The sequence below is a fragment of the Talpa occidentalis genome, unplaced genomic scaffold (assembly GCF_014898055.3).
Source record: "Talpa occidentalis isolate TD23 unplaced genomic scaffold, MPIMG_talOcc4v2.1 talOcc4.7, whole genome shotgun sequence".
Lineage (NCBI taxonomy): Eukaryota > Metazoa > Chordata > Mammalia > Eulipotyphla > Talpidae > Talpa > Talpa occidentalis.
In genome coordinates, this window is record NW_023605083.1 from 37408828 (window position 1) to 37422616 (window position 13789).

Genomic DNA, 13789 nt, shown 5'->3' on the forward strand with positions numbered 1-13789 from the left:
ATACCTTCTCAAACACACATATGCTACTGATTCCCGTGGAGGACAGAGTGATAGCTGCCTAGTCCCTGCCCTTAACACAGTCCATATGTGGTCATTGATCAGTATAAGAATCACCTTGCTCACCTGCATTTGCCTATGGGCACTTTCAGATATGGGGGACAAATGGCAGCTAGTTTGAACCAATCCCCATGAATAGTGGTAGTTGGCTGTTCTGTTTTGTTTTCAGTCTCTGTGATATTGCATTTAAATTATACTGTTGTTGAAAATTAACTAACTTAAACATATATTAAAGCTGAGCAGTAACCTGATAAATGGAGAAAATGGAAACAGGTACAGATCCATATAGGACAGTCATTGGTATAAAGTAAATTCTCCCTTATAAAATTTCACAATTCCTCTGATCTGAGATTTGAAGTAGATTTTCTCATATACTTTCATCTCTCTTCTGTTCCTCTTTGTATTTATAAAAAAAGCACCAAGATCATTCAATAATGTTTTATATTATGGTGGAAATTCCCACAACTCTTAGTTTATCTGTTAAATGGTATTCAGACATGTGAAACTATTGATCAACAGATACAATTTTCAAAGGTCTTACAGTTAAAAAAAATGAAATAAAAAAATATTTTAAAGAACTATGCTCCACATTATTGTCCGCCTATTTCTCTTATAGACAACGTCATTATGACACTTTTGGTCTCTGTTGAAAATATTCATAATTTTATGACCTACTGAAATTTATAAACCTGGAGGGAATTTTTTTAAATAAATAAAGCTAAAAGTGAGGAGAATTTATTTATAGATTCACAACCTGGGTAACAATATCCACATTCAACATCATTATGATTGGAATGTGGTAAAATGAAATTCCAAAGGATCCCCATGTTCAGATGCAGTCACAGTATTTTCAGTCCTTTCCTTGAACTCAGTATGCCTAGATTTGGAGGAAGGAGCTCACCTAATACCCAGAAGACTTCACAATATGGTGTTGTTGCTCAATATTTCTTCAAACCAAAAGCATATGCCATTCAGATAAACTGATGGATCGATGGATAGGTATAGATAGATAGATAGATAGATAGATAGATAGATAGATAGATAGATAGATAGATAGATAGATAATCACCATATATCTTCTTATCTTTTAAACATACATGAAAATATCAGACACATCTTCCTCTGCTTGGATAGGGTACCCTGCTCAGCAATGGAGAAGCAGATTCCCTGGTGGTTCACATGAAAAAAAGGAGACAGGCATCAAGACCGGATCACTTCATATGGCAATCCCCAATAAAATGACAGCATAGCTGCAAAAAAAGACATACAGGTCATTTTGATGTGAAGTCCCTCATTCAGAACAAATTTAAAAACCACATATATACTGCTTTTCCTCTGAACATGCAGAACTGCTGTTTGCTGGGACCAAGCAAACTGCTTCAGGTAAGCTCAGCTACACCTACATTTGTGAATTCTATGAGCTTGTATTTATCCAGGAAAAAAGATAAACCTTTCCTTCAAATAAATGTAGTCACACGTATACATGTCACATTTTAAAGTGGATTTAGACGTTCATAGACCTGTGCCTTTAATACAGCCTAGCAGTTATTCATCATACTATTTTACATGGTTGACATCCATTTGTCTGTGGATATCAACATGAGCTCATTTGTTAGTTATATTCAGTGAGATTATGTTAGACATACTTTTCCCAATTGTTTACTTGCCTGTTAATTTTCATTATGGTTTTATATAATCATATATGAGTTTTACCCTATAGTATTTCTGAAGTTTTACTTTTTGTCTTAAAATTTTGTCATCCCAAATTAATTTTACTTAACAGTGTGTACTAGGGTTCTAATGTTATTTCTGCCAAATGGCTAAAACAGTTATTCTGAATCCTTTACTCTAGCAATCTCTCTTTTCCTCACTTACTTGAAATTCCATTTTTATCAAATACTAAATTATCTATACTGGACCCATTTCAAGGCCCTCTCTTTGAATTCTTTATTTATCCTGATGCTGGTATCTTATTAATTTTTTTAACTTTTTATCAAAGTATATATAAAAAAAGATGATAAGTATATAGCTCAACGAATTTCTAAAAACTGAGCATATTTGTAACACCAGCACCCAGACTAGAAACCAAACATCACTAGCCCCCAAGAAGCTGTCCTCGAGCACCATCTGGCACTGCCCCCAACAAACACACAGGGTGATAACCATCCTGACTTCCAACAGCAAAGGTTCATTTTACCAGTGCTCGTCCTTCATGTAAATGGAATCATGCAACAATATCAAATGATTTTCATTACTATAATTTTATAATTTTCTTAGTCCCTGTCTAGTTTCTTCATGGTCTGGCCCTGCTTTTCTTTCTGTTCTAATTTCCCACCATTCCTACCTCTACTCCCTACCTTATCTCTAAACTTTGGCGATAGAAATCTACTCACCATCCCAGACGGGGCTAGCCCCTCTTATGTCTTAGATAGGCTGTTCCCTCTGCTTGGACTGATCTTGCTCCTCTCCCTTCTGTCAAACTTCTATTCCTCCTCAGCTCACCTCCACTGGGAAAACTCTCATGACCCGTTCCCCATGCCCAGTCTAGGTGAGATGCTACTCTAGTGCATCAAACTCCCCCAGGTCTTCTATCACCTGTTCTATAACTCTGCTTATTTGGCTTCTCACCAGACCAAGATGTTCCTGAAGGTATGAAATATTTCTATTTATTTTTGTAACTTTCAGTGTCCAGCCAGCGTTTGTGAGACAATTAAGGATACCTAGCCAATTAAGTATACCTATGCCTACTTGCCAGGACTACCCGTTATTCCATATAACTATACTATTTTGATGCTAAAGAGTCTGGTCTTCCCAAAGGTCAGGGATCTAGCTCAAAATTCTGTTCCCTCTAGGTCTTCCTGTCTCGATATAATGACCTATCCATTCCCATCTATACTCCAGGATATAACACAAGTCTTCTTCCAAGATAATGTATTCTGATGGCAATAGGTCCTTAGGAATATTGGTTGTAGGATTTCACAAGGTAGGTTATGTCTCCTTCCACTCAAATGCCTGGTTCTTACAGAAAAACCCAGATGACAGGAATGTTCTCAATGAACAGGATATTCATCAAGCTTCCCTTTGGGCAATTCTTGTCACAGCAACCACATCAGGCACTTCAAGGCAGCCTCTAATGAATCTGCAAATATTTTGATGATCTAATTCTCTCTGAAAATCAATACTACAGACCAGAGAGGATTTATCTGGAACATGATCTCCTAATTCCCACTTTAAAATATGACCTGGTTTTTCTGACCACAAAAGAAACAATATCCTCCTGGATTAGCATTATGCACAAATAAAGCTTACAAATCCGCACATTGTGGCACAAAACAAAGTAATTAGGAAAACACCATCATCAGCAAAATTCAGCCTGGGCCAAGCACTTTACAACCACTATCCCTTACCTGTGCAACAGCCCTGATTGGGAGTGATGATTATCTCTAGTCTACCCGAGAAAATCTTGGCTCAGAGAGGTGAGTTAACTTGGCAAAGGTCCCCCATAAATAAAAGAGCCAGATCCTCAGTCTGATTTTGCCTAACTCCAAAATCATATAGAGTTGCTGTTTTTTTATAAAATGTCTTTATACATTTCAACATAAAATACAAGTACAAAAAGAGAGATCTTGACATTAAGAAAAGTTTCATTTTCTCAAAAATATTGCTGCTTTGGAAACAAAATCAATTTTCACAAATAATGCGGTCACCAGTTTTTTTTTGTTTTTGTTTTTGTTTTTAAGATTTATTTATTTTTATACAAGAGCTGGGGTACAGGCCAGAGGTGCAGGAGGGTGAGAGGATTCACCAGAGACAGAGCGGGGGCAGAACAGGCAGAAGGACCTAAATACACTGCTGAGGGGAGCAGCAGGCGAGACAGGAGAGGCCTGCCGCACCATGTGGGAATCTCCCTGGCCAGCCGGGAATCGAACCTGCGCTGCAGAGGCTGCAGACAGTTTCACAGCGCTGCGCTCAACCCACTGCGCCACTGGGGAGGCCCAAGCAGTCACCAGTTTTTTTTTTTTTTAAATGTTTATTTATTTATTTATACAAGCACTGGGGGTACAGTCAGAAGCGCGGGAGGGTGAGAGAATTCACCAGAGCCAGAGTGGGGAGCAGAGCAGGCAGAAGGGTCACCAGTTTTTAAGAGTCTTTGCACTCCAGCCTCTCTGTTTCTCTTTATGTTGGAATTCCCCACTCCCACTCCTGGGGAGGAAAAATTCTCTCCCCAAATCCCAGATAGGTGGTTGGCATTTTGGAATAATTACTAAATCCGCACCATCAGCATGGAGTTCACAGGTGCTGCTTGCATAAACCAGGAATTGACTTACATATTATCCATGGGGAACTTTCCAGTCATTAACACTTCTCCAATCAAAATTCCATCATTTTTCAGATCCAAGTTTGTTTACCCCATCATTAGTCCTTGGATTAGATCACAAATGAGACATTCTCCAAGAAATAACGCAATGACTGCTTTCCAAAACTGAGAGGTTGGTCAGAAGGAAAAAGAAAAATACAGATGGTTTCTCTTATAGGAGGAATTGAGGGGAACCAAATAAGACATCAAGGGGAAAAAATAATAACAATACAAAACAGAAAAAAACAAAAAAAATCCGAACAGACATTTATAAACCAGAGACATCCTGCAGGGGAGGAGGAGGGAGAGGGATCAGAGGGAGGGAGGGAGGAGCACAGGGGACTGAGGTGATGGTGCACGGGGGGCATTGGGGAAGGAAATTCTATGGGGACCACACCTGAGGTGGGGGGAAGCAAACATTGTTTAAAAACGAACAATGATGTACAAAATATATTTTAAAATATATAAAAAATAAACAAAACTGAAGTTGGTGAGGGGAGGGATAGTTATGCTTGTAGTATAGTCCCTTCTGATGGCTGAAAGGGAATCCTGCCCTCTCTCTCCTCCTCTAGGAGGGCAGAGGGAATGCTCTGGTCTCTCTTACCCCTGGCTCACTTTCCACCAAAGGGGGCCATCTGCTGCAGGAGAGCTCACACTCACCACACTGCACTTACTGGCAGGCAACACCACCAGTGTATTCCAGATGCCTCTTCTGTTTCTGCTCCATGGGGTAAGCACCCCTGGGCAGTCCCTCCTAGGGGGACAGGCCTGCCATCCTTCTTCACCTACCTACGACTAGGTGAATGAGGCTGGTGTGTAGTCCTGGCATGTGGATGATTAGATCAGAGACTTCATATCTATTTTGCAGGCTCACTGGCTTACTCACTCGTGTGTCTGAGCATGTGAATCCAATGACAGATTTGGTTGGGATGGTGGAAGCATGCAGTGCAGGTTAAGGTCAGCATTAGTTTCTCTAATCCAGCTCCTACCAAAGTTTGTTTTGAGTCTCAACTTCTCTAGTTATGAAAAAAAAGTGGTCATTTTCCTCTCTGTTATTCCTGATCTGTTTCCCAGTGATCAGAATCAGCAACATCTAAGCACCAAGAGATCTCAGAACCCAGGTTCTGAAAATATTCTCTATCCACATTAGAATGGCACCAAGTCAAAGGCACATAAAAATCCCCCTTCAGGGCCTCCCCGGTGGCGCAGCGGTTGAGCACTGGGTTGTGAAGCTGCCCGCAGCCTCTGTGGCGCCGGTTCGATCCCCGGCTGCTCCCCGGCCACTGGAGGAGGGTCCCACATGGCGCGCAGACCTCTCCTGCCGCCCGCTGCTCCCCTCAGCAGTGTACTTCGGTCCTTCTGCCTGCTCTGCTCCCCGCTCTGGCTCTGGTGAATTCTCTCACCCTCCCGCGCTTCTGACTGTACCCAGTGCATGTATAAACAAAACAAACAAACAAATAAATAAATAAATAAAGCATGCCTCTACAAAAAAAAAAAAAAATCCCCCTTCAAATACTTGAGGTATGGCATATTTTTTCTTGTTAAACTTTTTATTTTCTTACATTGTTACTCATTTTTATATACTATTTCATTTCTCCCTCCAGTTGCTTGTGCCCTGCTTTATAACCCATAATAGACCTTTTAGATGCACATGCAGTAAATGATGTTTTGGCTTGCTGAATTTGGCAAGTCACAGGGCCCTTTGCAAAGGTGAAAAATTGACTGGAAGTTAAGCATTGTATGTGGCTGCCAGATATTGCCAGCTCTTTTGTACCTGAAAGACTAGTTTCATTATCAGGACTATTTCACAAAACTGTGAACTTCAACCCAACCCAGTCTCAGCCAACCAATATAAACTGCTGTCAGCCCAGAATCCCCCCATTTGTTCCCTACATTATTTTTTTTTAAGATTGATTGATTGATTGATTTATACAAGCACTGGGTACAATCAGACATGTGGGAGGGTGAGAGAATTCACCAGAGCCAGAGCAGGGAGCAGAACAGGCAGACTGACCAAGTACACTGCTGAGGGGAGCAGCGGGCGGCAGGAGAGGTCTGCGAGACATGTGGGACCCTCACTGGTGGCCGGGGATTGAACCAACACTGCAGAGGCTGCGGGCAGCTTCTCAGACCAGCGCTCACCTGCTGCGCCACCGGGGAGGCCCTCCCTACATTATTTTTATTTGAAGAAGGAAATGAAGACTGACATTGCCACATTAATCTTGGCAGTAACAGAAGAGGGGAAATGCAGTGCACTTACTCCCCTTCTCTCCTCCCTCTTCTGAATGTAGAGAGAACTACAGGAGTAGGGAAGAGAGGAGGAAATGAAAAGAAGTTAAATCACTGAAGGGAGATGCAATCATGATTTCCACAAATGGTTTAAGTTTCTGGCATCATCTGTTCACCAAAGCAAGACTTAGATGTGATTTTAAAAGGAAGAGAGGTTAAAAATAAAAACAATGCATGCCTCCCTAGTGGCGCAAGGGGTTAAGCACTGCACTATGAAGCAATCTGAAGCCTCTGCAGCATGAGTTCAATCCCTGGCCAGCCAGGGTTCCAGGCCAGCCAGGGTGCAAGCCACATGGCGCAGCAGACATCTCCTGACTCGCCCACTGCTCCCCTCAGCAGTGTATTTCAGTAGATCTGCCTGTTCTGCTCTGGTGAATCCCCCACTCTGCCTCTGGTGAATTCTCTCACTTCCCACATCTCTGACCTGTACCCCAGCTCTTGTATGCATAAATAAATCTTTAATAAGAAAAATAAAAACAACGCTTTTGCTGCAACCAACATTCTAGTTCTCTAAACATTTGTGATCTTAATTCTATCAAGCTTCATTACACTGGTCATTACACTAGTTTTCTACACCTTAATGTACCCTGATTTACCCTTTGCTGTGATAGGTTAAATATAAAATAAAATGTAATATGAATATATAAAAAGTAGAAAAGGTTATTAGGTTTGTACTTGTGTTCTCACTGAGTAACACCTAATTGAAGCACTGTGTTGAGAAGGATCCTGAGGCCTATCTAAGCTCAGAGGGAAGGTGCTAGGGAGAAGGTCCATGGGTGTGAGCAAGGAATATGGGCATGGATATTGCTTGTGTTTTCCATCCTTGGCAGAAATAGTCTTATCCTTAGTCTAAAAGATCATATCACAAGGACAAAGATTAGGGGGTCTAGTGTTACAACTATATGAAGAAGATTTGGAGTCTGAACTGATGGCAAGCTCAATATGCGCCAGGAACACAAAGGCACTCACAGACAGGTGATGCTGTCCAGGGTGGCATGTGTGGAAGGAGGCGTGCTGGGCTCTGTAATGGCAGGATCAGGACAGGAGAGTTGTGTCACATTTGGAAAGAAATATTAGTCAACAGACTGGGCGGAGCAACATGGCGGCGAGGAGACGCTGCGAGTAAGATCTCCCATTAAAAAAAGTGAATAGGGAGGAAAAGCGGCAGGTCCCAGTGAGAACTGGGACACGGAAGATAAACGGGTGACGCCAGCGAACTGCCCGAAGAAGAAAGTGGCCATAAAAGAGGACTAGAAGGGAGGGAAGCGCAGAACCCTGCTCCCCTCCCCCGCCCACAGAGGCGGCACTCTCCGACCGGCAGAGAGGAGGAAACAACAAACCAAAACAACCAACAAGAACAAACGACGCAGCAAGCGGGACTGTGAGCGGAAAGGAACTATTGCAGCCACCACACCCCGTGAACGGGAGCTGAGGCGAACCCTGCAGGATCCGCCGCGGCGGTGAGCGAACGGCTCCGGGCGCCATTAGAGAAGAACAAAGACCCCGGGAGACGCGCACACAGCCCGGGCTGCCGGTAAGCCTGCGCGGGAAACGCGGCGCGCCTGGCGCGCTTGAAAAGCAAGTGCAGACCGGGATCGCGGCTGCCCAGGTCCCCGCGCCTGCGACCTAGGCTTGCGGGGAGACGACCTAGGCTTGCGGGGAGACGCACGGAGGTCCTCACTGAGGTGAAGGTCCCTCCCTGAGTAAGCAGGAACCAGGCGCCCAGGCACTGGAGCCGGGTGCAAAAGGCGCCATTCCCGCGCCACTGAACTGGGCTACAGCCCGCGTCCTGGACCTGAGGGCTTTGAACTGAGACCCGGGGCACGAAAATTCGGGGCGTGGTTTCTCCACGACGGTGGGGCACAAGGCAGACACAGCACCCCAAAGCTGTTGAGGTGTACCCTACCATTCCCGCTCTGTTCTCTGTCCCACGGGGTGGGGGGAGGCGAAAAACAGCCCCCCAAGGACAATAGGAGAGATCTCTGGCGCCACCTAGCGACCAGGAAAAAAAAAGTCACTAACACCCTATAAAACAGGACATTTCTTAAGTCTGCTTGAAAAGGGCAGAAGGTTTCTGGAGGACCCAGTGGCCAGCCGGGAAGTTATTCCACGCCAGGCCCCTTCCGACCAGCAGTCTGAGCCCACAGAGGGAGCAGGCACCCACGTCCGGGGCAGACCGGGTGCGCAGAAGAGTGTGCCTGAAACCGGAGGCGCAGGGACTGCATCCCGCTTCGCCATTTGAGAACAGGGACATTTCTTCAGTAAAAACTGCCTAAAACCAGCAGAAAGCTCCCCCAGAAGACAGAGATGGCTCCTGGAAGAGCCAGAGGGGAGCGGAGAAGTTCACCCAAGATGTCAGTCAGTCCGAGCAACACAGTGTCCCAACGCATACGACAAATTAGAAAACAGACAGTAGGGAGTAGAAGAACCACACGCAACCTAAAAACTCCTCAGGAAAGAAGCACACCACAAAAAGAAAACCACTCCCCAGATTGCAACGACAGCAACTTGGAAGAACTTCTGAGCCTTCCAGAAAGAGAATTTAAAATTGCCATGATTAAAAAAGTGATAGATCAGAAGAAGGAAATTGAGTCCCTAAAGAGGGAAGTAAGAGAAATGCAGGAGATCAAAGAATTAATGGAGGAACTAAAGAACTCTGGGAAAAGCAATGAAAGCAGAATAGATGAAATGGAAGAACGAATAAGTAATCTTGAAGACACAGAAATAAAAAGAACCAAAACAGAAAAGGAAAGAGAAGTACGAAGGAAAAAGAATGAAGAAAGACTTCGGGAACTATCTGACTCCATGAGGAAAGGAAATATAAGAGTTATAGGAATTCCAGAAGGAGAGGAGAGAGATGTAGGAACAGAGAAAATATTCATGGATATAATTGAAGAGAACTTCCCAAATGAGAAGAAGGAGCTGAAAATTGATATACAAGAAGCAAGAAGAACACCAAACTTCCACGACGAAAGGAAAAACACAGCAAGACACATAATAGTAAAGCTCCCAAGAATCCAGGACAAGGAAAAAATAATGAAGCTGACAAGAGGGAAGAAACAGATAACATTCAAAGGAAAACCAATCAGGCTGACATCAGACTTCTCTGAAGAAACACTACGGGCAAGGAGAGAGTGGAGGGACATAGTCAACAGACTCCAAGAAAACAGATGCCAACCAAGAATACTCTATCCCGCAAAGCTCTCTTTCCTCCATGAAGAAAGAATATGGACCTTCCCAGACAAAGAGAAACTCCGGAATTTCATTGCGACTAAACCCCCACTCCAAAAAATACTACAAGGAATCCTAAAGCCAGAACCTCAGAGGGACGAATAACAACGAAAGAAGACCAAAAAAAAAAAAAAGTTATTAAAAGAATAAATAAATAAAATCAAAGGAAAGACAAACATAATGGCAAATACAGATGCTAACATATCAATATTAACTCTAAATGTAAATGGACTAAACTCTTCAATAAAAAGACACAGAGTTGCAGCCTGGATTAAGAAACAAAACCCAACCTTTTGCTGTCTCCAGGAAACACATTTAGCTACAAAAGATAAAAATAGGCTCAAAGTCAAAGGATGGAAAACAATCCTACAAGCAAATGGGCCAAAAAAGAAAGCAGGAACAGCTATACTTATATCAGATAAAACAGACTTCAAACTCAAAAAAATAAAAAGAGACCCCAATGGTCACTACATTATGATTAAGGGGACAATACTTCAAGAAGAAATAACACTCATTAACATATACTCACCAAACGAAAGAGCACCAAAATATATCAGACAACTGTTGTCCTCTCTGAAAACAGACATCAGAGAAAACACATATGTAGTGGGAGACTTCAACACACCACTATCAACAATGGATAGATCAACAAGACAAAAAATAAGTAAAGAAACTAAAGCTCTAAATAAGGACCTAGAGCATTTGGGCTTAACAGACATCTATAGAACACTAAACCCAAAAAAAACGGAGTACACATTTTTCTCAAGCGCACACGGATCATTCTCCAGGATCGATCACATACTGGGGCACAAGACAAACATCAACAGATACACCAAGATTGAAATCATACCAACCATCTTTTCTGACCACGAAGGCATCAAACTAGAAATAAATCATAAAAAGAAGGCAAGGAACTATCCTACCTCATGGAGATTAAAAGCCACACTACTGGAAGACCACTGGACTAACGAGGAGATCAAAGAAGAAATTAAAAAATTCTTTGAATTGAATGACAAGGAGGACACCAATATCCTAAATGTATGGGATGCAGCAAAAGCAGTAATAAGAGGAAAATATATAGCAATAGAAGCTCACATCAAAAAACAAGAAAGAACTCAAAGAAACAACCTAATCTCGAAGCTCAAAGATCTAGAAAAAGAACAACAAAAAAAACCCCAGAACCAGTAGAAGAAAAGAAATAATAAAAACCAAAGCAGAAATAAATGAAATTGAAACTAAAAAAACAATCCAAAAGATCAATGAAACCAAGAGCTGGTTCTTTGAAAAAATAAATAAAATAGACAAACCCCTAGCCAGGCTCACAAAGGAAAAAAGGGAGAAAGCACAAATACACAGAATCATAAATGAAAGAGGAGAAATCACAACGGACACAGCAGAAATCAAAGAATAATCAGTAACTACTTTGAACAGTTATATGGAAACAAGTTCAACAATCTAGAGGAGATGGACAAATTCCTACAACTCTACAATCACCCAAAGCTAGATAAAGAAGAAATAGAACACCTAAACAGACCAATTACAAGCAGCGAAATTGAAATGGTAATTAAAAACCTCCCCAAAAACAAAAGCCCAGGACCTGATGGATTTACAAATGAATTCTACCAAACATTCAGAGACGAATTAGTGCCTATCCTTCACAAACTCTTCCAAAAAATTGAGAAGGAAGGGACAATACCAAACACGTTCTATGAAGCCAATATTACACTAATACCAAAACCGAATAAGGACAACACAAAAAAGGAAAACTATAGGCCAATCTCCCTAATGAACACTGATGCAAAAATCCTCAATAAAATTTTAGCTATCAGAATCCAACAATGTATCCATAAGATAATTCACCACGACCAAGTTGGATTCATTCCAGGGGCACAAGGATGGTTTAACATCCGAAAATCAATCAACGTTATCCAACACATCAACAAAAAGAAATATAAAAACCATATGATAATATCAATAGATGCTGAGAAAGCTTTCGACAAAGTGCAACACCCATTCATGATAAAAGCCCTTGAAATTCTTGGGATACAAGGAACATACCTCAACATCATAAAGGCCATCTATGACAAGCCAACAGCCAGTATCATTCTCAATGGTGAAAAGCTGAAAGCAATTCCATTAAGATCTGGAACAAGACAAGGATGTCCACTCTCACCACTGCTTTTCAATATAATACTGGAAGTCCTAGCCAGAGCAATAAGACAAGAGAAAGACATCCAAGGAATCCAAATAGGAAAAGAAGAAGTCAAACTATCACTATTTGCAGATGATATGATAATATACATAGAGAACCCCAAAATCTCCACAGAAAAACTAATTCAACTCATCAATCAATTCAGTAAAGTGGCAGGATACAAAATCAACACGCAAAAGTCAGTAGCCTTCCTATACACAAACAATAAATCTGAAGAAGAAGAAATCAAAAAAACCACCCCTTTTATTATCGAAACAAAAAAAATCAAATATTTGGGAATAAATCTAACAAAAGAGGTAAAGGACCTATACAAAGAAAACTATAAAACACTGTTAAAAGAAATAGAAGAAGACACAAAGAAATGGAAAGACATCCCCTGCTCATGGATTGGAAGAATAAACATTATTAAAATGGCCATCCTACCAAAAGCAATATACAGATTCAATGCTATTCCAATCAAAATCTCAATGGCATTCTTCAAAGAAATAGAACAATTATTGATGAAATTCATATGGAATCACCAAAAACCCCGAATAGCCAAAGCTCTACTGAAAAAAAAAGAAGAAATGGAGGCATCAGACTCCCAGACTTCAAACTATACTACAAAGCCATAATCATCAAAACTGCATGGTATTGGAACAAGAACAGACATACAGACCAATGGAATCGAATAGAAAATCCAGAAATAAACCCACAGATTTATGGTCAACTAATCTTTGACAAAGGAGCAAAGACTATGCATTGGAGCAAAGAAAGTTTGTTCAATAAATGGTGCTGGGAAAACTGGGTCGCTACATGCAAAAGAATGAAGCTTGACCACTACCTCACACCATACACAAAAATCAACTCAAAATGGATTAAAGAACTAGACATAAGACCTGAAACCATAAAATACATAGAAGGAAATATAGGCGAAACACTACGGGATTTGCACATCAAAGACATCTTTACAGACACATCACCCAAAGCAGTGATAGTGAAGAGAAAGATAAACAGCTGGGACTACATCAAATTAAAGAGCTTCTGCACAGCAAAAGAGACAATAACAAAAACAAAGAGAAACCCCACCAACTGGGAGAACATTTTTGCACCCAACACTAATGATAAAGGACTGATCACAAAAATCTGCAAAGAGCTGATGAGACTCAGCAACAACAAAGAAAATAATCCAGTCAAAAAATGGGCAGAAGAGCTAAAAAGAAACTTCTCTGAAGAGGAAATGCAAATGGCCAACAGACATATGAAAAAATGTTCAACATCACTTGTAATCAGGGAAATGCAAATCAAAACTACCATGAGATACCATCTCACACCAGTGAGAATGGCACATATTAAAAAAACTAGCAACAACAAATGTTGGCGAGGATGTGGAGAAAAAGGAACTCTTGTGCACTGTTGGTGGGAGTGCAAACTGGTCCAACCACTATGGAGAGCTGTGTGGAGATTTCTGGACCTACTAAACATAGAGCTTCCATATGATCCAGCAATTCCACTCCTAGGTATTTACCCAAAGGACACAGAAACATCCATTCCAAAGAGCACCTGCACTCCTATGTTTATAGCAGCACTGTTTACAATAGCTAAGCTTTGGAAACAACCCAAATGCCCAAAAATAGATGACTGGATCAAGAAGATGTGGTACA

At 41.5% G+C, this 13789-nt stretch overlaps 1 long non-coding RNA gene across 1 annotated transcript in view; it reads right to left on the reverse strand.

Annotated features, from left to right (window-relative positions):
* Positions 1-1303, reverse strand: part of LOC129144804 (uncharacterized) — a 161045-nt gene extending 159742 nt beyond the window's left edge. The window contains exon 1 of the long non-coding RNA XR_008549443.1: positions 1155-1303. This is a non-coding gene — a long non-coding RNA (uncharacterized LOC129144804). The remainder of the gene's footprint in view (positions 1-1154) is intronic.
* Positions 1304-13789: the final 12486 nt, after the last annotated feature.